The following is a 25107-nucleotide window of genomic DNA, read 5'->3' as shown; positions in this document are numbered from 1 at the left end:
TTCATGAGGACGCAGGTTTGATCCCTGGCCTTGCTCAGTGGGTAAGGATTCGGCCTTGCATGAGCTGTGGTGTAGGTCACAGACTCGGCTTGGATCTGGCATTGCTGTGGCTGTGCTGTAGGCCGGCAGCTACAGCTCCGATTAAACCCCTAGCCTGAGAACCTCTGTGAGCTGCAGGTGCGGCCTTAAAAAGAAGAAAAAAAAAGTTTACCTTGACTTTTATTTATCACCATTATTAACAACCAAAATTAGATAAAACTTTAATAGAGTTGGTTTCTTGACACATTAACTCATTTAACTCTACTTTTTTTAATAGGCAAGGGATAGAAGACCTCAGTTTGCTTACAAGCTAGGAGATCACTTTGAATCCTGCAAACAGATATAGCACTTATAACGGGTTATAAATAAACTGGTTTTCAAGCATAGAGCCAGCCCCCAAAATAATACACTATTTTTAAAAACCTAATGCGTTCCATATCCAATAGAAAAAAAAAACTGTGCAAACAAGCTTAAAACTTTTTTTTTGTGCCAATGCTATAAAATGTAGCTTTTAATAAAACCTTGACCCAAATTCCAGCAACTTCAGAAAAGAATTTGAGTGAGGGGAAGAAAGTTATTTCACTTAGGAAAAACAGTCGCTATCTTTTTCCTAATCTTCAACACACATAATTTAAATATATAGAGCTGCTGTAACACTTTACACAATTCCTATGTACTGGAGCCATATCTAAATATAATTATATTTTTAAACACTGGGTTAAGGCTTTACATAAAAGTACCGTCCTACTTTTCCCCCTAGTTTTCAAAATATCACATACTTTTCCCCAACATCTACAGCTATTCAGGAATTTTTGGGAAACTTTTGTGCATGATCTTACTTCCTTTTTTTTTTTTTTAATGTCTTTTTGCCTTTTCGAGGGCTGCACCCGTGGCATATGGAGGTTCCCAGGCTACGGGTCAAATCGGAACTGTAGCCGCCAGCCTACACCAGAGCCACAGCAATGCGGGATCCGAGCCTCATCTGTGACCTACACCACAGCTCACGGCAACGCCGGATCCTTAACCCACTGAACAAGGCCAAGGATTGAACCCCCAACCTCATGGTTCCTAGTCGGATTCATTAACCACTGAGCCACGAGGGGAATTCCGATCTCAGTTCCTAATCCCTGGCTCTTTGGGCTCAGTGACAAAAGATCAAAACCACCAATTATGGTTCACTTGAGGTCAGATGAGAGACCCCGGCTCGCTTAGTCTCATAGGATGAAAGCAGTACTGCCTCAACTGGCTCTGTGCAGGAGAGGCAGATGAAGGATCTCACCAACCAGTGATCTAGACAGTCCAAGCGATAGATGTGCGTGTCCGGCAGAAATCAAATTGGGTCTCCACAAACAAAGCCCATCATACGGATCTTTTTTCCTGATCCATCTCTTCCAGGGTCATCAACTCCTTTAGGCAGATGCTGTACAAGGCCTGTTCTTTGAGCTGTCCTGATTTGTTCCTTTTCAGTCAGCTGAGTTGCTAGGCGAGTCTGGCCAGGTGTTGGATGATAGACTGGAACTGGAACTTGTTCCTGATCCGGCCCTGTGGCTCCTGATGCGGCTCTCCTCTAGCCAAAGCTATTCCAGGTCGGACCGAGACTCTGGAAGCGGGGAGATGTCATGTGATGTGGGGGATGTGAAGCAGTTCCCCATCTTCTGGGGCTGGGGTGTGGGATCTGTACGCCATTTGGTCAGTCTTCTCAAAATTTACTGTCTTAACCATTTAAAAATGTAGTTAGGAACGCTAAGTATATTTATATTGTTGTGAAACAAACCTCTAGAACTTTTCATCTTGCAAGTCTGAAACTGTATACTCATTAAAAAACAACTCCTCTTTCTTCTCCTCTTAGCTCCTGGTAACCATTTCTCTTAGCATAGTATCTTCAAAAGTTCATCCACGCTGTAGCATGTGACAGAATTTCCTTCATTTTTCAGGCTGAATAATAGTCCATTGCATTATTATTATTATTATTGTTATTATTTTGGTTTGTTTATCTGTTCATGCACTGATAGATTTGGGTTACTTCCTCCTTTTGGCTTTTTTGGGCTGCACCCACGGCATCTGGAGATTCCCAGGCTGGGGGTCTCATTGGAGCTATAGCTACCGGCATATACCACAGCCACCGCAATGTAGGATCTGAGCCATGTCTGCAACCTACACCACAGCTCACAGCAACGCCGGATCCTTAACCCACTGGGTGAGGCCAGGGATTGAACCTGCAAGCTCATGGTTCCTGGTCAGATTCATTTCCACTCTGCCACGATGGAAACTCCTTTTTGCCATTTTGAATAATGCTTCTATGAACAGGAGTATACAAATAGCTTTTTAAGACCCTGGTTTCAGTTCTTTTGGGTATGCACCCAAAAGTGGAATTGCTGGGTCATGTGGTAATTTAATTTTCTGAGGAACAACTGTGCTGGAGAATGGGATATAAAAAACTGTGTATAAAACCCTTGGCAGACTTTTGTATAGCTCATTCATGAAGCCACATTGAAGCAACACAGCAGATTATTTTATTAGTGAACACTGGTACGGGGTTCCATCCATGTTTTAGATTGACCTCTGAGTAGCACACAGTGAGAAAGACCTGGAAGGCACTGCACAGCTTTTGGAAACTAAATTGGCATTTGAACCATACCTCATAGAAAGGGGCTAGTGTTCCAGACCTGAACATGTTGATTATTGAGAATCTCCTAATACTCCAAAGTTTTCATCAGATCAAAATACAAAATCCTCAACTTGAGTGAGCAAAGGTAATCAACAGATGTCAACACCAAGAGAACCAAATATTGGAATTACCTAAGAATTTTAGAGCAGCTATCAGAAAATGTCCTTGACAAGCAGTTTTGGATATTCATCAAACAAATGAAAAAGTAAAAAGTGTTAGCAAAGAAATAGAAGGAATAAGGAAGAATCAAATGGAAATAAGTTTTTTGGACAACAGAAAATGATTTAAATAGTCAACTTGTATGTATATATCAAATCATTATGTTGTACACCTAAAATTAATACAGTGTTATCTATCAATTATATCTCAATAAAACAAGGGAAAGAAAGTCAACTTGGGACATCAGAAATAAAGAGCAATAGAGAATGTAGTATGTGTGCATGTATGTGTGTACAGGTGCAAAATAGACGATTTCTTCCTCCAGACCTTAAAAATTATGTTTGATAGTTAAAAGCAAAAGTCAACCTTGTCATATTCATCTCAGTGTATTTTGAGATATTTAATATTTGTCTCATGAAGGGACCTAGAAAGGGTTTAGTTTTCTACCTTATACCTTAAGTGGTAGAATGTTGACACTAGTAGAATGTGTTAAGTTAGGTATGCATATTGTAATTTCTAGGGCAACCACACCAAAAATCATAAAAGGAGATCTACTACTAAAAAACACTGCGGATCAAAAAAATTCAAATAACCAAAAGGAAAGCCAGAAGAGGAAACAGACAAAGAAAATCAGAACAAACATAAACTAATATTAAAATGGAAGGCTTAAACCATAACATATTAATAATCAAGTTAAGTGATCTAAACATATCAATTAAAAGAGGTGGCAGAATGGATTTTTTAAAAAATGACACTACTATATGTTGAAGAAATTCACTTTGATTATAGTGATACAGGTAGATTAAGAGAGTGGAAAAAACATACTGTACAAATTCTCATTCAAGCTAGAGTGGCTATATCAATACTACCCAGAGTAGACTTCGAAGCAAAGAAAACCACTAGAGACAAAAAGGGATGTTACATAATGATTTTAAAAAGTCAGTTCATGAAGAGGATGTAACAATTCTGTGTATGAGCCCAAGAGCAGAGCTTCAATATACATGAATCAAAAACTGACAAAACCGAAAGGAGAAACAGACAAACTATGTTGAGCATTACAGTATCCTTCCCTTAGTAATTGATATAACTAACAAACAGAAAATTATTAAAGGTACAGAACAGCTGAGTAATACCATTAACCAACAGGATCTAAGTGACATTTATAGAACCCTTAACACAAAAACATCAAAAGACACATATAAACGTTAATAGAGCATATCTAGGATTGCAAAACAAACTTCAGAAAATTTAAAAGTACTGAAATTATACAGAATGAATTCTCTGACAACAGTAGAATCACACTAGAAGTTAATAATAAAGTTTAAATCTTCAAACATTTGGAAATGAGGCAAATGAATTTCTCAATAAACCATGAGTTAAAGCAGAAGCCTCCTTTATTTGATATGTGATTTGCAAAAATTTTCTCCTATTATGTGAGTTTTCTTTCATTTTCTTTATGCTAGCTGATTTTGGTAAAGATGCAAGGCAATTCAATGACTCTGCTTTATACTTTGTATAAAAATTAACTCAAAATGGATTGATGATATAAATATGAGCTAAAAGTGTAAAACACAAGAAGAAAACACAAGATTAAATCTTTATGACTTTGGATATGGCAGTGAATTCTTGGACAGGACACTAAAAGCACGTGCAACAAAAAAATGGATAAACTAGTCTTCAGAATTAAAAACTTGTGTGTATCAAATGACATTGTCAGGAAGGTTAAAAGACAAATTACAGATGGGAGAAAATACTTGCAAATTATATATGATAAAGGTGTTATCTTAAAACCTAATAGTGTTTTTTAAAAAAGCACCAAACAATCCAGTTGGTAACTGGGCAAATGCCATGAACAGATATTTCACAAAGAGGACCTATAGATGGTAAATAGTCACATGAAGAGATGTTCAGCTTCATTAGCCATTAGGAAAGTGAAAACGAAAATTGAAATCACTATTCACCTATCAGACTGGCTAAGAAATAGAGATAACTCCAAATGCTGGTGGATAAACTGGATCACTTACATATTGCTGATGGGAATGTAAAATGCTGTAGGTCCTCTGGTAAGTTTGGCAGTTTCTTATAAAGCCAAACATGTGCTTACCATACAATTCAGAAATTGCACTCCTGGGCATTTATTCCAGAGGGGAAAAAAAAGTTGATGTTCGTACAAAGACCTCTTCATTAATGTTCATGGCAGCTTTATTTATAATAGGTAATATCCTCATGTCCTTTAAGAGGTTTAAGAGGTAAATGATCAAGCTGTGGTGTATCCATGGAATGCTACCTCGTATTAAAAAGAAACAACTTAGGAATTCCTTTCATGGCTCAGGGGTTAACAAACCCGACTGGAATCCATGAGGATGTGGGTTCGATCCCTGATCTCACTCAGTGGGTTAAGGATCCAGCGTTGCCGTGAGCTGTGGTGTAGGTTGCAGACGTGGCTCGGATCTGGCATTGCTGTGGCTGTGGTGTAGGCCGGCAGCTGTAGCTCCGATTTGACCCCTAGCCTGGGAACCTCCACCTGCTGCAGGTGTGGCCCTAAAAAGCTAAATAAATAAGTAAATAAAAATAAAAAGAAACAGTTTATTTATACATGCAACAATCTGGATGGGTTTCATAGGAATTATGTTGACTGAAAAGGCCAGTCTTAAAAGTTACATACTTTGTTTTTTTCAAATTTCACTTTCACAATGATGAAGACATTGGCAATGCACCAAAAAATACCTAGGTATAAACCTGACCAGGAAGGTGAAAGACATATGCTGAGAACTATAAAACATTAATAAGGGAAATTAAAGAGGATACAAAGAAATGGAAAAATAGCCTATGCTCTTGGGCTGGAAGAATTAATACTATTAAAATGGCCATACTACCCAATCCTCAGGTTTACTGTGATTCCTGTCATCCTATGAAATTACCCATGACATTTTTCATAGGACAAGAGCAAATAATGCAAAAACTTGTATGAAACTGCAAAAGACACATAATTGCCAAAGGAGCCCCAGGGGTGGGGGACAGGAGGCATAACTTTTTAAACTTTAGACAATACTACAAGCCTACGGTAATCAAAATAGTGTGTATTGATATAAAAACAGATATATGGACCAATGGAACAGACTAGAGAGCTCAGAAATAAACCTACACACCTACAATCAATTAATATTTGACAAAGGAGGTGAGAATATAAAATGGGAAAAAGTCTCTTCAAAAAGTGGTGCTGGGAAAACTGGACAGCTTCATGTACAATCAGTGAAACTAGAACACACCTTCACACCCTGCACTAAAGTAAACTCAAAATGGCTTAAAGACATCATAAAACTTCTAGAAGAGAATTTAGGCAAAACATAGGCTAGGATGTCAACAAAAACATTGACAAAGAAGAATAAAGTTAGAGTCACACTATGTGATTTCAAGACATATGGTACAGCCACAGAAATCCAGACAATCCAGACAGTGTGGTACTGGAGGAGAGTCAGACATATAAATCAGTTCAGCAAGGTAGAGATTCCAGAATTAAACCCCGATACATACACTCGTGTTTTTTTTTTTTTTTTTTTTTTTTTCCTAACCAAGGTGAAAGATCAGTTCAATGAAGTAAAGGTATTCTTTTCAGGAGTTCCTGCTGTGACACAGTGGATTAAGGATCAGGCATTGTCACTTCAGCAGCTTGGGTTACTGCTGTGGCACAGGTTTGATCCTGGCCCAGGAACTTCCATATGCCACAGACATGGCCAAAAAAAAAAAAAAAAAAAAGGTAGTTTTTTCAACAAAAAGTCTTGGAACAACTGGACTTCTGTGGTGGGGATGGGAGGTGGCAGAGAACCTCATCCTATATCTTACACCTTATATAAATACAAATATATAAATATAAAATTAACTCAAAATGAATTATAGATCTAAATGTAAACCTCTAAAACTTGTAGAAGAACCTGTAGGAGAAGATCTTTGTGACCTGGAATTGGGTGAAGACTTCTTAGATATGACACCAGAATTGTGGACCATAAAGAAAAAATTGTTAAATTGGACTTCGTCAAAATAAAAAAATATATATATATATTTATATATATTTAAATATAAAAAACTCTCTCAACTGAACAGTAAAGAAGCAAACAAGCTCATCAGAAAACAGGTGAAAGAAACGAACCAGTGCTTTACTCAGGAGGATATATGGTTGTCATATAAGCACAAGAAAATATGGTCAACGTGATTAGTCATTAGAGAAAAGCAAATCAAAGCCATGATAAGACACCACCACACACCTATCACAGTGGCCGAAATAAAAAATAGCAAATACTGGCAAGGATGCAGAGAGCTGAATTTCTTATATACACTGTGGGCAATGTAAAATGGTGTAGCCACTCTGAGATGCGGTTTGGCAATTTCTTATAAACATTCACTTGCCATGTGATCCAGCAGATACTCTCCTGGATATTTATCCTAAAGAAATGAAAGTATATGTCCACATAAACACATGGGCTTATGTTCAAGGAAGCTTTATTTGTAATAGCCCCAAACTGGAAAGAACCCAAATGTCCTTCAGCAGACTAATGGATAAAAAAACTGTGGTGCATCCATACAATGGGATAACATTCAGTCACAAAAAGAAGTATTGATATACGCGACAACTTGGATGAATCGCAATGGTATTATGCTGAATGAAAAAAACCCCTAAACCTTAAAAAGTTACATATTATATGACTCCATTTGTATATCCCTCCTCAGTGATACATACAGTTACACTGGGGAGGAGTATCAGTGGTTTCCTGGGGTTAGTGTTTGGAAGAGGGTCTGACTGAAGTGGCAGCATGAGAGAGTTTCTTTGCGGTGATGTTGCAGTTCTGTATCCCCTTTGTGGTGGTGGTCACACAAATCTATCCCTGCGATAAAATTTCATAGTGCTGTACACATACCCATATATCCATACATGTACATAATACATACGTAATTGAGTTATGTCATATGTGTATATTGATGATAGTGATATATTCTTACGTTTAAAAGCTTTTCAATGCCCATATTCTGTTCCAGTTCATGCCCTATATCTTTACTTTCTTTTAGGCAACTTCCTCCAAAGGGTTATTTCTACTCTCTGTCTCTTTTGCTTTTCCAATCTCTTTTGAGCCCGTCCCAGCCACGCTTTTCCCACATCACGTCACCCAGCTCTTAAGTTTCCTAAACATTTCCGTAAAATTTCACTTTTCGCTTAACCTTTCTGCATTTGAATATTCTTTCTTTGAAAGAGTATTTTCATTCTTTGGCTTCCAGAATTTCATACCCTGCCAATTTACTTTCTTCTTGGCTGTTTCCTTTGTGATTTGCTTGCTCATTCCTACCATCTCTTCTTGCCTTCAAAATGTTGGCATTTTTGAGGTTTGTGAGAAAATATTCCCAGGGGAAGTCTCGTCCCCATTCCACTCCCAAAGTGAACTTATTTTGATAGGGTGTAAAATTTGTAAAGTTTGTAAAATTATAAGCGCATTGTTCTTTAACATAGTAAACGTGTTTATATGAAACTTTGATTAGAAACTCATATTTTTGAGAAATAATCGAAGAACAGGTGGCATGTCTGTACTTCAGAAGCAGGTAATATAAACAGGTATTCAGCACCTGAGAGAAAGCCTGAGGAGGCCCTGATAAGAACCTATGCAAAGATTTTTGGCTGCCGAGGTTTAGCATAAAAGCCAGGCCAGCCATATCCTCCCTTGAGGACCATGCAGCCACAAGTCTCTGGACAACACTGAATCCTATTTCCTGAGGCAGTGTTGACCTCCTGGTGTGGACCAAAAGGAGAAATCTTGACAGGAGTCGCTGGGAGTCACTGGCAGCTGAGACAGAGAGACAAAGATTTCGACAAGCTTATGTGGGTCTAGTGCCTCACTCCTTCCCTACCAACTCAGGCTTTACTTAGCTTTTAAAGGAAAATAAGTGTAACTTGTACTAATCTGTGTGTGTGTGCGTGCGAGAGAGAGACAGACAGACAGCGTGAGTGAGCGTGCAGTGATAATTTCAGTGTTTCCTATTTTAACATCCATGAAGAACCAAATGTCAGGTATTTCTGTAACAATGTGCCAGTGCGAGGCCATATTAGAGCTTGAGGAAAAAGAAAAAAAATGGTCAATAATAATCTTTTGTATATATTTAAAATGTCACATTTTGTTTATCATGAATTTTTATTTTTACATTAATTTAGATTTTTAAAATATCACATGAAAATAGTATTTGCCTTGACTACTGAACTTTTTGGCACGACCTTTCAATTTTACACCTGAAGTGAGTGCACTTGTATTCTGTGTCTTTTTGTTTCCTGCTTCCTTTGAGATTAACAGAATATATTTTTTTAGGACTTATCTTCACTGTGAGCTTACTAGCCATACCTCTTCTTTTTAGTGGATACGCTAGAGTTAAATATGATCTTTAACTTCTGATCTCTTCCTTAAATATTACTCATTTTTTTGTGTGTAAAATATGTCTTTTAACAGTATATTTCCATTTCACCGCTCCCACATTAGACCTGTTGTCATTAATCTCATAATACGTGGTTATGAGTTTTTACTTTAACAGTCAATAATGTTTTTAAAAATTAAAAAGTAGGAAAAAAGTTTTAGCTGTTATTCATATTTATCATTTCTGGCATTCTTCATTCTTTTGTGTAGATTCAAGATTACAGTTGGTATCTACTTTTGGCCTGAGAATGTCTTTTAATTTTTCTTACTGGGCAAATCTGCTGGGAATGAGTTATCGTCTCATTTGTCTCTCTGAAAACATTTTCCTCTCTCTTTTTTTTTTTTGGTTAAATAATACATTTATTTGAGTTTTTACATGATTTTTGTGTGCCAGAAGCATTTTACTTTGGTTGAAATCAAAATAAGTATTCAACTTACTATATTCAGAATCCTAGTTCATTCTTAAGCTTATACATTTAGCTTATAAAACCTATTCCATTTATAAGTTGAACATTTTAAACAGCATTTTTGAGGGCCTTTGAATGATACTTAATGCATTTTAGTTAAATACTTTAGATGTTTTAAACTGCATTTATGCATTCGATGTACTTTCTTTCTTAGGTACTGCAGTTGTTTGACTTAAGTGTTTTCAGAATTCTTGAGCACTTCCCATGAGTCTAACATTGCATGTAGAGCCATATAAACCGTAAATGTTTTATGTATTTCAAATCCTTTATAAGATTTGAACTTGTAATCACAAATCTAGATCAGTTACTCAGTTTCATATTTGAAATTGGATTTGCAAATGTAACCAGGCCAAATTCTCTTAAACATATAAATTTACTAAAAATACCAAATACCCAAAGATTCCTTAAATACAAATATTAGTAACATGTATGCAGTTTACTATAATGCTCTCAAAAAAAAAAGTATGATTTTAAACATACGTGTATTTAATTCTTCATCTCTCTACTTTGTTTTCTTTTTTCTCTTTTTCTTTTGTCTTTTCTAGGGCCACAACTGCGGCATATGGAGGTTCCCAGGCTAGGGGTCTAATCGGAGCTGTTGCTGCTGGCCTACGCCAGAGCCACAGCAATGCCAGATCCGAGCCGCGTCTCCGACCTGCATCACAACTCACTTCAACGCCGGATCCTTCACCCACTGAGCAAGGCCAGGGATTGAACCCACAACCTCATGGTTCCTAGTCAGATTTGTTAACCACTGCACCACAACGAGAACTCCCATCTCTCTACTTCGTTCACCAAGAAAACAATTATGTAATTGGGATTACTTTGCCAAGTAAGTATTTTGTGCTGGCCTCCTTTTTTTTAATTAAAAAAAGTTGTAGTGGAATATAAAACATAAAATTTACCATCTTTACCATCTTTAAATGTATGGGTCCGTGGTATTATATATATATATATTTAATGTTGTGAAACCTTCAACCAGCCATCTCTGTGACTCTTTTCATCTTGTAAAACTGAAATTCTATACCATTTAAACACTGACTCCCCATTCCCTCCTCCGCCAGCCCCTAGAAACCCCATTCTATGTTTCTGACTATGATTTTGGCTATTATAGGCGCCTCATCTAAGTGTATGATTCATACAGTATTTGATTTTTTGTGTGTGACTGGCATATGCCACTTAGCATATAATCCCAAAAGTTCATTTCTGTTATATCCTATTGGGAATTTCCATCTTAAAAAAAGATGAATAATATTCAACTGTATGTATGTACCACATTTTGCTTTAACCAATTAAAGGACACATGTTGTTTTTACATTAAATTTTTTTTATAATTCAGTGAATTTCATTGTGTTTATAGTTGTACAACCATCATCACAACCTGATTTTAGAACATTCCATCCCAAACCCCCAGTCCACCCATCCCTCACCCACACCTGTCCCCTTTGGTAACCACAAGTTTTCAAAGTCTGTGAGTCTGTGTCTGTTCTGCAAATAAGTTCATTTGAATCCTTCTTTTAGATTCCACACTTAAATCTTATGATGTTTGAGTCTCACTGTCTGACTTCACTTAGTTTGATAATTTCTAGGTCCATCCATGTTGCTGCATTATTATTATTATCCATTGTTGCAACATTATTTCATTCTTTTTGATAGCTCATTAATATTCCATTGTGTATGTATACCACATATTCTTTTTTTAATGATTTTTATTTTTTCCATTATAGCTGGTTTACAGTGTTCTGTCAATTTTCTGCTGTACAGCAAAGTGACCCATACATGTATATATTCTTTTTCTCACATTATCATGCTCCATCATAAGTGACTAGATAGAGTTCCTAGTGCTATACAGCAGGTTCCCATTGCTTATCTGTTCCAAAGGCAATAGTTTGCATCTATTAACCCCAGATTCCCAGTCCATCCCACTCCTTTCCCCTTGGCAACCACAAGTCTGTTCTCCAAGTCCATGATTTTCTTTTCTGTGGAAAAGTTCCTTTGTGCTGTATATTAGATTCCAGATATAAGTGATAACATATGGTATTTGTCTTTCTCTTTCTGACTTACTGCACTTAGTATGAGCATCTCTAGTTCCATCCATGTTGCTGCAAATGGCATTATATTATTATTCTTAATAACTGAGCAGTATTCCATTGTGTGTATATATATATATGACATCTTCTTAACCCGTCCATTGATGGACCATTAAGTTGTTTCCATGTCTTGGCTACTGTGACTAGTGCTGCAATGAATGTTGGGATACATGTATCTTTTTGAATTATGGTTTTCTCCAAATAGATGTCCAGGAGTGGGATTGCTAGATCATATGGTAGTTCTATTTTTTTGTTTTTGAAGGAACCTCCATGCTGTTTTCCATAGTGGTTGTACCCATTTACATTCCACCAGCAGTGTAAGAGGATTTCCTTTTCTCTGCACCCTCTCCAGCATTATTGTTTGTAGACCTTTTGATGACGGCCATTCTGGCTTGTGTAAAGTGGTGCCTCACTGTAGTTGTTTTCTTTTGTTTTGTTTGCTTTTTAGGGCCATACCTACAGCATATAGAAGTTCCCAGGCTAGGGCCTGAATTGGAGCTACAACTACTGGCCTACGCCACAGCCATAGCAGTGCAGGATCTGAGCCACTTCTCCGACCTACACCACAGCTCACTGCAATGCCAGACCCTTAACTCACTAGAGAGGCCAGGAATCAAACCTGCATCCTCATGGATGCTAGTTGGATTCATTTCCGCTGCACCATAGCATGAACTCCACCGTCATTGTTGTTTTGATATGCTTTTCTCTAATAATTAGTGGTGTTGAGCATTTTTTCGTGGTTTTTTTTTTTTTTTGGGTGTCTGTATGTTTTCTTTGGAGAAATCTCTTTAGTTCTTCTGGCCATTTTGGATGAGGTTGTTTGGGTTTTTTTGATATGAGTTTCAGGAGGCATTTATATATTTTGGAGATTAATCCCTTGTCAGTTGCTTCATTTACAAATATTTTCTCCCATTCTGTGAGTTTTCTTTTCATTCTGTTTATGGTTTCCTTTGGTGTGCAAAAAACTTCTGAGTTTAATTAGGTCCAATTTGTTTATTTTCATTTTCATTTCTCTAGGAGATGGATCCAAAAAGATATTGCTGTGATTTATGTCAAAGAGTGTTCTGCCTATGCTTTCTTCTAGGAGATTTATAGTGTATGGCCTTACATTTAGGTCCTTAATACATTTTGAGTTTATTTTTGGGTATGGTGTTAGAGAATGTTCTAATTTTATTCTTTTACATGTAGCTGTCCAGTTTTCCAGCACCACTTATTGAAGAGACTATCTTTCCTCCATTGTATGTTATTACTTCCTTTCTGGGCTTTCTATCTGTTCTGCTGATCTACATTGCTGCTTTTGTGCAGTACCATACTGTTTTGATTACTGTATCTTTGTAGTACAGACTGAAGGCTAGGAGCCTTTTTTTTACATTAGTTTGGCTGTTTGAGGTCTTTTGAGTTTCCATACAGATTTTAAATATTTTTGTTCTAATTCTGTGAAAAATGCCATTGGTAGTTTGATTGGGATTATGTTGAATCTGTAGATTGCCTTGGGTAGCATAGTCATTTTGACTATGTTGATTCTTCCGGTCTAAGATCATGGTATATCTTTGCATCTGTTTGTGTCGTCTTTGATTTCTTTCATCAGCATTTTATAGTTTTCAGTGTACAGGTCTTTTGTTTTCTTTAGATAGGTTTGTTCCGAGGTATTTTACTCTTTTTGGTATAGTGGTAAATGGGTTGGTTTCCCTAATTTCTATTTCTTGTCTTTTTTTTTTTTTTAGGGTCACAACCATGGCATATGGAGGTTCCCAAGCTAGGGATCCAATCGGAGCTGTTGCTGCCAGCCTACACCAGAGTCACAGCAGTGCAGATCCAAGCTGTCTGTGACCTACATCACAGCTCACAGCAATGTCAAATCCTTAACCCACTGAGTGAGGCCAGGGATTGAACCTGCAACCTCATGGTTCCCAGTCTAATTCATTTCTGCTGTGCCATGACGGTAACTCCCTAATTTCTATTTCTGATCTTTCATTATTAGTATATAGAAATGAATCAATTTCTGTGTGTTAATTTTGTATCCTGCACTTTACCAGATACATTGATGAGCTCTAACAGTTTTCTGGTAGCGCCTTTAGGATTTTCTAGATATAGCATCATGTCAACTGCAAACAGTGACAGTTTTACTTGTTCTTTTTCAGTTTGGATCCTTTTATTTCTTTTTTTTTTTGATTGCCATGATCAGATTTCCACAACTATGTTGGGTAATAGTGGTGATAGAGGACATCCATGATTTGTTCCTGAACTTACTGGAAATGCTTTCAGCTTTTCACCTTTGAGAATGATATTAGCTATGGATTTGTCATATATGGCCTTTATTATGTTGAGGTAGGTTCCCTCTATGCCCACTTTCTGGACAGTTTTTTTTTTTTTTAAATCAGAAATGGATGTTGAATTTTGTCAAAAACTTTTTTGCATTTATTGAGATGATCATTGAGTTTTTATTATTCAATTCGTTAATGTGATTGATTTGTGGATATTGAAGAATCCTTGCATCTTGGGATAATCCCACGTGATCATGGCGTATGATCAATATATGGTTGGATTTTTCAATATATGGTTGGATTCTTGCTGATATTTTGTTGAGGATTTTTGCATTTATATTCAGCGGTGATATTGTGGTGTCTTTTTTTGGTTTTAGTGTCATGGTAATGGTGGCATCAAAGGATGAGCTAGAGAGCTTCCTTCTGCTGCAATTTTTTGGAAATGTTTCAGTAGAATAGGTGTTAACTCTTCTCTGAATGTTTGATAAAATTCACCTGTGAAGTCATTAGGTTTGGACTTTTATTTTTTGGAAGTTTTTAAATCATATTTTCAATTTCATTACTTGTGATTGGTCTATTCATATTTTCTGTTACTTCCTGGTTCAGTCTTGGAAGGTTGTACCTTTGTAAGAATTTGTCCCTTTCTTCTAGGTTGTCCTTTTTATTGGTATATAGTTGCTTATAGTAGTTTTTCATGATTCTTTGTATTTCTGTGGTGTCAGTTGTAACTTCTCTTTTTTCACTTCTAATTTTATTGATTTGAACCATCTCCCTTCTTGATGAGTCTGGCTAAAGGCTTATCAATTTTGCTGATCTTTTCAAAGAACCAACTTTTGGTTTCATCGATCTTTATAGTTTTCTTTGCCTGTATTTCATTTATTTCTGCTCTGATATTTATGATTTCTTTTCTTCTACTAACTTCAGGTTTTGTTTCTTCTTTCTTTAGTTGCTATAGGTGTAAGTTTAGATTGTTTGAGATTTTTCTTTTTTCCTGAGGTTAGATTGTATTGCTATAAACTTCCCTCTTAGAATTGCTTTTGCTGCATCCTGCAGGTTTTGGATCACTGTGTTTTCATTGTCATTTTTCTTTAGGCACTTTATGGTTTCCTCTTTAATTTCTTCAGTGATTCACTCGTTTTTTTTTTTTTCCCTCAGTATTTCAATAACTAATGTATTTTTTTGTAGTTGTATAATGATTATAACACTAATTTCACAGGATTTCCATCCCACAGCCCAAGCACATCCCCCCCCCCCCCCCAAACTGTCTCCTCAGGAGACCATAAGTTTTTCAATGTCTGTGAGTCAGCATCTGTTCTGCAAAGAAGTTCAGTCTGTCCTTTTTTCAGATTCCACGTGTCAGTGAAAGCATTTGATGTTGGTGTCTCATTGTCTGACTGACTTCACTTAGCATGATAATTTCTAGGTCCATCCATGTAGCTAAAAATGCCGGTATTTCGTTCTTTTTAATGGCTGAGTAATATCCATTGTGTATATGTACCACATCTTGTTGATCCACTCCTCTGTTGATGGACATTTAGGTTGTTTCCATGTCTTGGCTATTCCCACTGAGATCAGGAACAAGGCAAGGATGTCCTCTCTCGCCACTACTCTTCAACATAATTTTGGAAGTTCTAGCCACAGCAATCAGAAAAGTAAAAGGAACAAAAGGAATCCAAATTGGAAAGGAAGAAATAAAACTATCACTATTTGCAGATGACATGATACTATACCTAGAGAATCCTAAAGACTCTACTAGAAAACTGTTAGAGCTCATCCATGAATTTGGCAAAGTCGCAGGATACAAAATTAATACACAGAAATCGACGGCATTTCTATGCACTAACAATGAAAGAGAGAAAAAGAAATGAGGGAAGCAATCCCATTTATACCATCACATCCAAAAGAATAAAAGACCTAGGAGTAAACCTACCTAAAGAGACAAAAGACCTGTACTCTGAAAACTATAAGACACTGATGAAAGAAATCAAAGATGACACAAACAGATGGAAAGACATACCATGCTCTTGGATGGGAAGAGTCAGTATTATTACAAAGACTCTACTACCCAAGGCAATCTACAGATTCAATGCAATCCCTCTCAAAGTACCAAGGGCATTCCTCACAGAACTCCAACAAAATATGCTGAAGTTTGTTTGGAAGCACAAAAGACCCAGCAGAATAGCCAAAGACATCCTGAAAAAGAAAAATGGAGCTGGAGGAGTCAGGCTCCCTGACCTCAGGCTACACTACAGAACAACAGCCATCAAAACTGCATGGTACTGGCACAAAGACAGACATATAGATCAGTGGCTCAGGATAGAAAGCCCAGAATTCAATCCATGCACCTACAGCCAACTCATCTATGACAAAGGAGCAGGATATACAATGGAGAAAAGACAGCCTGTTCAATAAGGGGTGCTGAGAAAACTGGACAGCCACATGGAAAAGAATGAAATTTGAACACTCTCTAACACCATACACAAAAATCAACTCCAAATGGATTAAAGACCTAGATGTAAGACCAGACACCATAAAACTCTTAGAGGAAAACATAGACCAAACACTCTCTGACATAAACGACAGCAACATCTTCTCAGACCCACCTCTTAGAGTAACGACAGTAAAAACAAAAATAAACAAATGGGACCTAATCAAACTTAAAAAGTTTCTGCACAGCAAAGGAAACCCTAAATAACGCAAAAATACAACCCACAGAATGGGAGAAAATCTTTACAAGTGAATCGACTGACAAGGGATTAATATCCAAAATTTATAAACACCTTCTGCAGTTCCATACCAAAAAAACAAACAACCCCATCCAAAAATGGGCAGAAGATCTAAACAGACAGTTCTCCAAAGAAGACATACAGATGGCCAAAAAGCGCATGAAAAGATGTTCAACATCACTCATAATTAGAGATATGCAAATCAAAACCACTATGAGGCACCACCTTACAGCAGGCAGAATGGCTATCATCCAAAAGTACAAACAATAAGCACTGGAGAGGGTGTGGAGAAAAAGGAACCCTATTATACTGTTGGTGGGAATGTAAATTGGTTCAACCACTGTGGAAAGCAGTATGGAGATTCCTCAGAAAACTAAAATAGAATTACCATTTGATCCAGCAGTCCCACTTCTGGGCATCTATCCAGAGAAAACCACAACTTGCAAAGACACATGTACTTCATTCGTTGTTTAGTAACTTTTTTTTTTTTTTTCTGGTCATGTGTGTGCATATGTAGGTTCCTGGGTTAGTGGGGATTGGAGCTGCATTTACTGGCCTATGTCACAGCCTTGGCCACACTGGATTTGAGCTACAGCTGCAACCTAGGCCACAGCTTGTGGCAATGCTCAATCCTTAACCCACTGAGCAAGGCCAAGAATCAATCCCACATCTTCACAGATAAAATGTCAAGTCCTTAATGTACTGAGCCAGAACTTTAACTCCCTGTTTGGTATCATATTGTTTAGCTGCCAGGTGTTTTGTGTCTTTTTGCTGTTTTTTTTTTTTTTGTTGTTGATTTCTAGTCTCATAGCATTGTCGTTGGAAAAGATACTTGATGTAATTTCAGTCTTTTAAATTTACCGAGGCTTGATTTGTGGCCCAAGAGGGAATATTCCATGTGCACTCGAGAAGAATGTATATTCTGCTGCTTTTGGATGGAATGTTCTGTAAATATCAGTTAAGTCTGTCTTTTCTAATGTGTTACTTAAGGCCTTTTTCCTCATTGATTTTTTGGTCTGGATAATCTATCCATTGATGTAACTAGGGTGTTAAAATCCCCTCCTATTATTGTGTTACTGCCAATTTCTCCTTTGATGGCAGTTAGCATTTACCTTATATATTGTGGTTCTCCTATGTTAAGTGCCGTATATTTCCAATTCTGTTATCTTCTTGGATTTATCCTTTGATCATTATGTAGTGTCCTCCTTTGTCTCTTGTGATTGTCTTTATTTTAATGTCTATTTTGTCTGATAAGAGTATTGCTACTCCAGCTTTCTTTTGATTTCCATTTGCATGGAGTATCTTCTTTCATTCCTTCGCTTTCCATCTGAATGTGTCCTTAGATCTGAAGTGGGACTCTTATGGATGGAATATATATGGGTGATATATATGGGTGACATTTTATATCCTTTCAGCCAGACTGTGTCTTTTGGTTGGAGCATTTAATCATTTACATTCATTGGAATTATGGATAGGTATGTACTTATTACCATTTTATTGATTGTTTTGGATTTGTTATTTTAGGTCTTCCCCCCTTTCTCTTTTATTCTCTTCTTTTGTGATTTGCTATCTTTAGTGCTGTATTAGGTTTGCTTTTTTAAGTATGTGTGTCTGTTGTAGTTTATTGGTTTGTAGTTCCCATTAGATTTTTATATAGCAATCTCTGTATATACAGAAGTGTTCTAGGTTGCTGCTCTCTTAATTTCAAATGCATATGCAATATTCTGCATTTGTGGTCTCCTCTTTTCATAGTTGCTAGTTTTCATGTTTTTTCCCAGTGGATTATTTCCTCCTTTTATTGCATGTTTGCCTTTACCAGTGAGTTTTCTTGTTTGAACTTTTCTTGTTTCTAGTTATGCTTTTACATTTTAGCTATAGTTAAAATGCTATTCTGAGCATGAGTGAACAAATATCTCTTTCAGTTATTTGGGCATATATCCAGAAAGGGGATTGATGAGACATATGTGACTTCTATTTTTAATTTTTGGAGGAACTGTCGTACTGTTTTCCACAGTGGTTGTATCATCATATGTTCCCACTAAGTTTTCCAGTGTCTCTACCTCTTTTCCAACACATGTTGTTTTCTGTTTTTTCTGATAGGAGCCATTGTAATGGGTGTTAAGCGATAGCTCACAATTTTTATTTGCCTTTCCTTAATGATAAGTATGTTGAGCATCCTTTCTTGTGCTCACTTGCCATTCATAATCATCTTTGAAGAAATGTCTACTAAAATTGTCCATTTTTGAATCAGGTTTGTTTTGGTTCTTTGTTTTTTAAAAAACAACTTCCTGAACTTCACTTTTTTTTAAATTGAAGTTTAGTTGGTTTACAGCATTGTGTTTGGGTGTATAGCAGACTGATTCAGACACACACACACACACATAATGTTTTCAATTCTTTCTGAGGGATTTTTATTTGTTGTTGAGATTTAGGAGTTCTCTGTATGTTCTGGATATTAATACTTTATCAACTATAACAAATATTTTACAAATTTACACATTTTTTTGCATTCTGTTAGTTGCCTTTTTACTCTGTTGGTAGTTTCTTTTGATGCATAAAATTTAAAACATTTTCATAAATGTTAATTTATCTATTTTGTTGTTTTTGCCTGTGTCCTTGGTTTCATATCTGAGATCATTGCCAGACCCAGTGTCATGAAGATTTTCTGCTGTATTTTCAAATGAGATTAATTTTATTTTTTATAGTTAGGTCTTTGATCTATTTTGAGTTATTTTTTTGTATATGGTGTTAAGCAAAGGTCCAGTGTCCTTTTCATGTGAATATCCTGTGTTTCAGCCCCATTTGTTAAACAGATCATTTTTTCCCTGTCAGTATGCCTGTACCATACGCTTTTGATTACTGTAGCATTATAGTAAGTTTTTAATAAGAAGTGTTAACCCTCTAGTTTTGTTCTTTTTTTTCCCTGAGGTTTTTTCCTACCATTCACAATCCCTTGTAATTCCATCTGAATTTTAGGATTTTTTTCTCTTCAAAAAATGTCTTTGGAAGCAATGTTAATGTTGTGGCCTGAACATGAGCTCATCTCCTCCCATGGGCACAACAAATTGCAACTCCTGGATAGAGAACTGTCTGGGAGTGACCCAATGGTTAGCAGAAAAGATTTGTGTGCAACTGAAGGTGTAAAGAATGAACCACAGTTACGTGAATAGGAGGGGCAGAAATGTGGTATAGTTAAGACCTATACCCCCAGGTAGACAAACCACAATGGGAGAATAATTATTATTGCAGAATTCTTCCCAAAGAGGTGAGGTGTCCAAGCCCCACATTGAGCTTCCCAGCTCAGAGGTCCTGCACTGGGAAGATGAGTCCCCCAGGAGATTTTATTTGGTAAATCAGTAGGAATTACTTTTGTGAGAGCCAGCGAGCTCTTGGAAATACTCACTTCAAAGGGTGAACATAAAGCATCATATGCTCTGAGGCTCAGGGCAGAAGCAGTAATTTGAAAGGAACCTGATTCAGACCCACTTGATGATCTTGAAGAACTTTCTGGGGAGGCAGGAGACAATTGAAACTTATCTTGAAGATGTAGATACTGGCAGCAGGCATGTTGGGGAGCCCATCCTGCCAAAGACAAGGACTTTGGGCTGGTAAGCACCATTTTAAAATCCTCTAAAGCAAAAATAAACCAATGGGACCTAACCAAACTGACAAGCTTTTGCACAGCAAAGGAAACCATAAAAAAACCCCAAAAAGACAATTACGGAATGGGAGAAAATAGTATCAAATGGTGCAATGGACAAGGGCTTAATCTCTAAATAAAATACACAAAAAACTTACACAACTCAACAGCAAAAAACAACCAATTTCAAAGCCAATTGAAAAGTGGGCAAAAGACATAATAGACATTTCTCCAAAGATATACAGATGGCCGACAAGCACATGACAAATGCTCCACATCACTGGTTATTAGGAAAGTGCAAATCAAAACTACTATAAGATGCCACCTCACACCAGTCAGAATGGCCATCATTCATAAGTCCACAGATAACGAATGCTAGAGAGAGTGTGGAGAAAAGGGAACCCTCCTGTACTGTTGGTGGGAATGTAAATTGGTACAGCCACTATGGAAAACAGTATGGAGGTACCTTAGAAAACTGAATAGAGAATTAGCATATGATCCAGCAATCCCACTCTTGACATATATCCAGACAAAACTTTCCTTGAAAAAGACACGTGCACCCGTATGTTCATTGCAGCACTGTTCACAATAGCCAAGACATGGAAACAACCTCAGTGTCCATCAAAAGATGTTTGGATTAAGAAGATGTGGTATACATACACAACAGAATACTACTCAGTAATTAAAAAGAACAAAATAATGCCATTTGCAAAAACAGGGATGGAGCTAGAGACTCTCATACTAAGTGAAGTAAGTCAGAAAGAGAAAGACAAATACCATATGTTATCACTTATATCTGGAATCTCATATACAGCACAAAGGAACCTTTCCACAGAAAAATGCATAGACTTGGAGAATAGACTTGTGGTTGCCAAGGGGGAGGGGGAGTCTGGTTAATAGATGCAAACTATTGCCCTTGGAATGGATAAGTAATGAGATCCAGCTGTATAGCACTAGGAACTATGTCTAGTCACTTATAATGGAGCATGATGGAGGATAATGTGAGAAAAAGAATGTATATATGTATGTGTGACTGGGTCACTTTGCTTACAGTAGAAAATTAGCAGAACATTGTAAACCAACTGTAATCAAAAAATAAAAATCATTTAAAATAAAGTAAAATAAAATCCTTCTTCTAGCTTATTAATGCTAGGATCTGGCCATGTCCACCAGTTGTATGGCACCAATCCTAGGATGCCCCGTACCATGTATCTAGCCTGTTGGAGACATAGCCTTACCTACCAGCAGGACAGGTGCCATAGGACATCTGAGCCCCCAGCCACCCTGGGACCTGGCCCTGCTCACCAGTGTGCCAACACCAGCCTTTCAGCCAGGCTCCTGGCCCCATTCAACAGCAGGAAATTACCAGCTGTTGCACACCTTGGGCCCTCAGCCAGCTGTGTCAGGACTCAGTACTACCCACCAATGGGCCATTATCATCTCCAGATCCTGCAGCCAGCCATGTCAAAAATTGCCCATGCCCATCAGCAGACTGACGCCTGCCCTGGGATACCTCCAGGCCACAACCACATCTACCAGCTGGATGCCACTATTTCTGGGAACCCTCCCCCTGCAGCCAGCCGTGGAGGCCCCACTTGTGCCCAACATTGGGCCAGAGCTGCATGTGGGGCCTCCTGGAGCATTTAGCTAGTCACCTTGCTATTGAGTCCCACCCATCTGTGGGCCAGCACCAGGTCTGGACTCCTTTGGCTGAGCAGCAAGTTGCCCTACAGGATGGCCTCACCCACTAGTGGCCAGCAGCATTGCACAAGGCAAGCCCTGGCATCTAAGCAGACCAGAGGCCAGTCATGCCTACCTGTGTGCCTGCAAGAGTTAGCCCACTGCAACAGAAGGATGCACATAGCCCCTGTAACCAACACTTAGCATATAGCTATGGTTACCAGATGATAATGTGCTACTGGGCCCTAGAGGAAATGTCCTAAGGGATGGAAATCCTGTGAAATCAGATTGTTATGATCGTTATACAACTACAGGTGTGATAAATTCATTTGAGTAACAAAAAAAAATGAAAAAAAAATAAGGTCACTTCTCCAACATCAGGAAATGTACTAACCTATGAAATTCACAGAAATAAAAGTAGTGATATAGGCAAAATGTGTCCACACAGAAGTATGTTCCAAAAGAAGGAATAAGATAAAAATCCAGAAGAAGAACAAAGTGAGAGATAAACAATCTACCTGACAAGTTTAAGGTAAAGATCAATAAGATGCTCAAGAGAACTTAGGAGGAGAATGTATGAACAAAGGAGACATTAGGAATTTTTAGCAAAGATTTGAAAATAGAACCAAACAGAGCTGAAGAATATAGTTAAGTGATATAAAAAATAAACTAGAAGGAATCAATGGTAGATCAGACAATACCGTGGAACAGATCAGCTAACAGAAGACAGAGTAGTGGAAATTTCTGAAACTGAGCAAAGTAAGAAAACAAATGAAGACAGTTTAAGAGACAACATTAAGCATACTAACATTCATATTATAAGGGGGTCCCAAGAAGAGAGAAGATATAATTACATTCCTAACCTAGGAGAATTAGCAGACATCCAAATTCATAAAGGACAGAGAATACCAAGCGGATCAACCCAAAGAGGTTCATGCCAAGACAAATTGCACGTGAAATGACATGTTAACAATGTTAATTTTTCCAATCCATGAATGTCAGATATATTTCCATTTCTTTAGGTCTTCCTTCATTTCTTTCAGCAATTTTTTTCTAGTTTCATTGCATATGCCTTTCACCTCCTTGGCTAAGTTAATTTTTAAAATACTCTGTTTTATTCTTTTTGATGCTATTGTAAATGAAACTGTTTTTGAGATTTCTGTAATCATTGACCAGAGCAGAGATTTCCTATATTCGGAGTACAAATCTTTTTTTTTTTGCCACTTTGGGTCTTAGTGGATGCCTTGAAATTTACTTCATGAACTTGTACACAGATTCTTCATTGTTATTTATAGAAATGGAACTGATTTTTGGATGTTTCCTTTGTATTCTGCTGCTTTTATTTCACTTATTTTCTTTGTTGCTGTCATTGTAGAAACTTTAGGCTTTCTGCGTGTAAGATTATATCATCTAGAAACAGAAGTAATTTTATTTTCTTCCGTTATAGTTTGGATGAATTTTATTTTTCTATATTGCTTACTTACTCTGGTTAGAACTTTTAGTGTCACTGTGAATGTAAGTGCCAAAAGCAGAAAACTTTGCCTTGTTCCTAATTTTAGAGGAAAAGCTTTTCATCTTCTTTCACCATTGAATATGATGTATGCTGTGGTTTTTCATGTATGTCTTTTATTAATTTGGGGTATTTTCCTTCTGTTTCAAGTTTGTGGATAATTTTTATCATGAAAGGATGTTGCATGTTGTCAAATGACTCTTCTGCATTCATTGAGATGATTGTGTGTTTTTTTCCCTTTCATCCTCTTAATGTGATGTGTTACCTTGATCGACTTCATTATGTTGAAATATTCTTGCATTTTGGGAATAAATCCTATTTGGTCATTGTATATAATCCTTTTAATACACTGCTGAATTCTATTTGCTAACACTTTATTGAGGATTTTTTTCATCAATATTAGTAAGGAATATTGTTAAGTGTTTTTGCATCAGTGTTCATAAGGAATATTGATGTGTGGTTTTTTTTGTTGTTGTAGTGTGTTTGGCTTTGGTGTTGGATTATCCCTCAGATGCTGGTAACTTCTCCTCAATCTTTTTTTTAATTCTTAGATTCAATAGGTCGTATTGTCCTATCTTTCAGGTCACTGATTCTTTCTTCTGCCTGTTTAAATCTGCCTTCAAATTGCTGTGGTCAACTTTTCATTTCAGTTATTGTACTTTTCAGCTCCAGAATTTCTTTTTGGTTTCTTTTTAGGATTTAAAAAATCTCTTTATTAATACTTCCACTTTGTACATTGTTTTCTTGACTTTATCCAAATCTTCCTCTAGTTGTTTGAGTATCTTTAAGACGGTTGTTTTAAAATCTTTGTTTAGTATATCTGCCATCAGCTCTTTTTCAGGGACAGTTTCTGTTGATATTTTTTACCTTCGAATGGGCCATACTTTCTTGTTTTTTTTTTTTTTTTTTTTTTTTGTATATCTTGTGATTTTTTTTTTTTTGGTTGAAAATTGGACCTTTGAGTCTAATAATGTGATAACATTGGAAATCAGATCCCTCTCCCTTCTTTGGTGTTTGCTATCTTTTTTGTTATTGCTTTTTAATTAAAAATTGTAAGATTTCTCTGTGTGAGGTTTAAACTTAATTTTTCTCAGGTTGTCCTAATCTTACCCTTGGCATATATGGAGAAATGGAGAAAAATGAGGAGGGTTTAAAGGTGTGCTGTCCCTTTAAATCTTGTGGAAATCACTTGAGTTAGAAGGTGAGGGCTTTGCCACAGTGGAAGAAAGTGCACCAACATGGTTGCCCACCTTCCTGTCTGCCCTTTTGTAGCAAAAAAATAGTGATCAGACCAGGGAACCCCTATATTTGAAATACAGACTCATTTTTTGCCACCTTCGCTCTCATGAGCTGCTGTTCAAGTTAATTCCAGGAGCATGTATACATTTGTTTGTCATGTGGTTAGGGACCTGTGATGG

The 25107-nt window shown here is 37.1% G+C and overlaps 1 protein-coding gene and 1 pseudogene across 1 annotated transcript in view; one reads left to right on the top strand and one right to left on the bottom strand.

Annotated features, from left to right (window-relative positions):
* Positions 1–25107, top strand: part of LOC100511652 (glycerophosphodiester phosphodiesterase domain-containing protein 4) — an 89899-nt gene that overhangs the window by 29201 nt on the left and 35591 nt on the right.
* Positions 1072–2100, bottom strand: LOC110255402 (annotated as a pseudogene).

This window comes from Sus scrofa, chromosome 9, assembly GCF_000003025.6.
Source record: "Sus scrofa isolate TJ Tabasco breed Duroc chromosome 9, Sscrofa11.1, whole genome shotgun sequence".
NCBI lineage: Eukaryota > Metazoa > Chordata > Mammalia > Artiodactyla > Suidae > Sus > Sus scrofa.
Note: the sequence above shows the minus strand (reverse complement) of the source record. Positions and strands in the feature narration are given on the sequence as shown.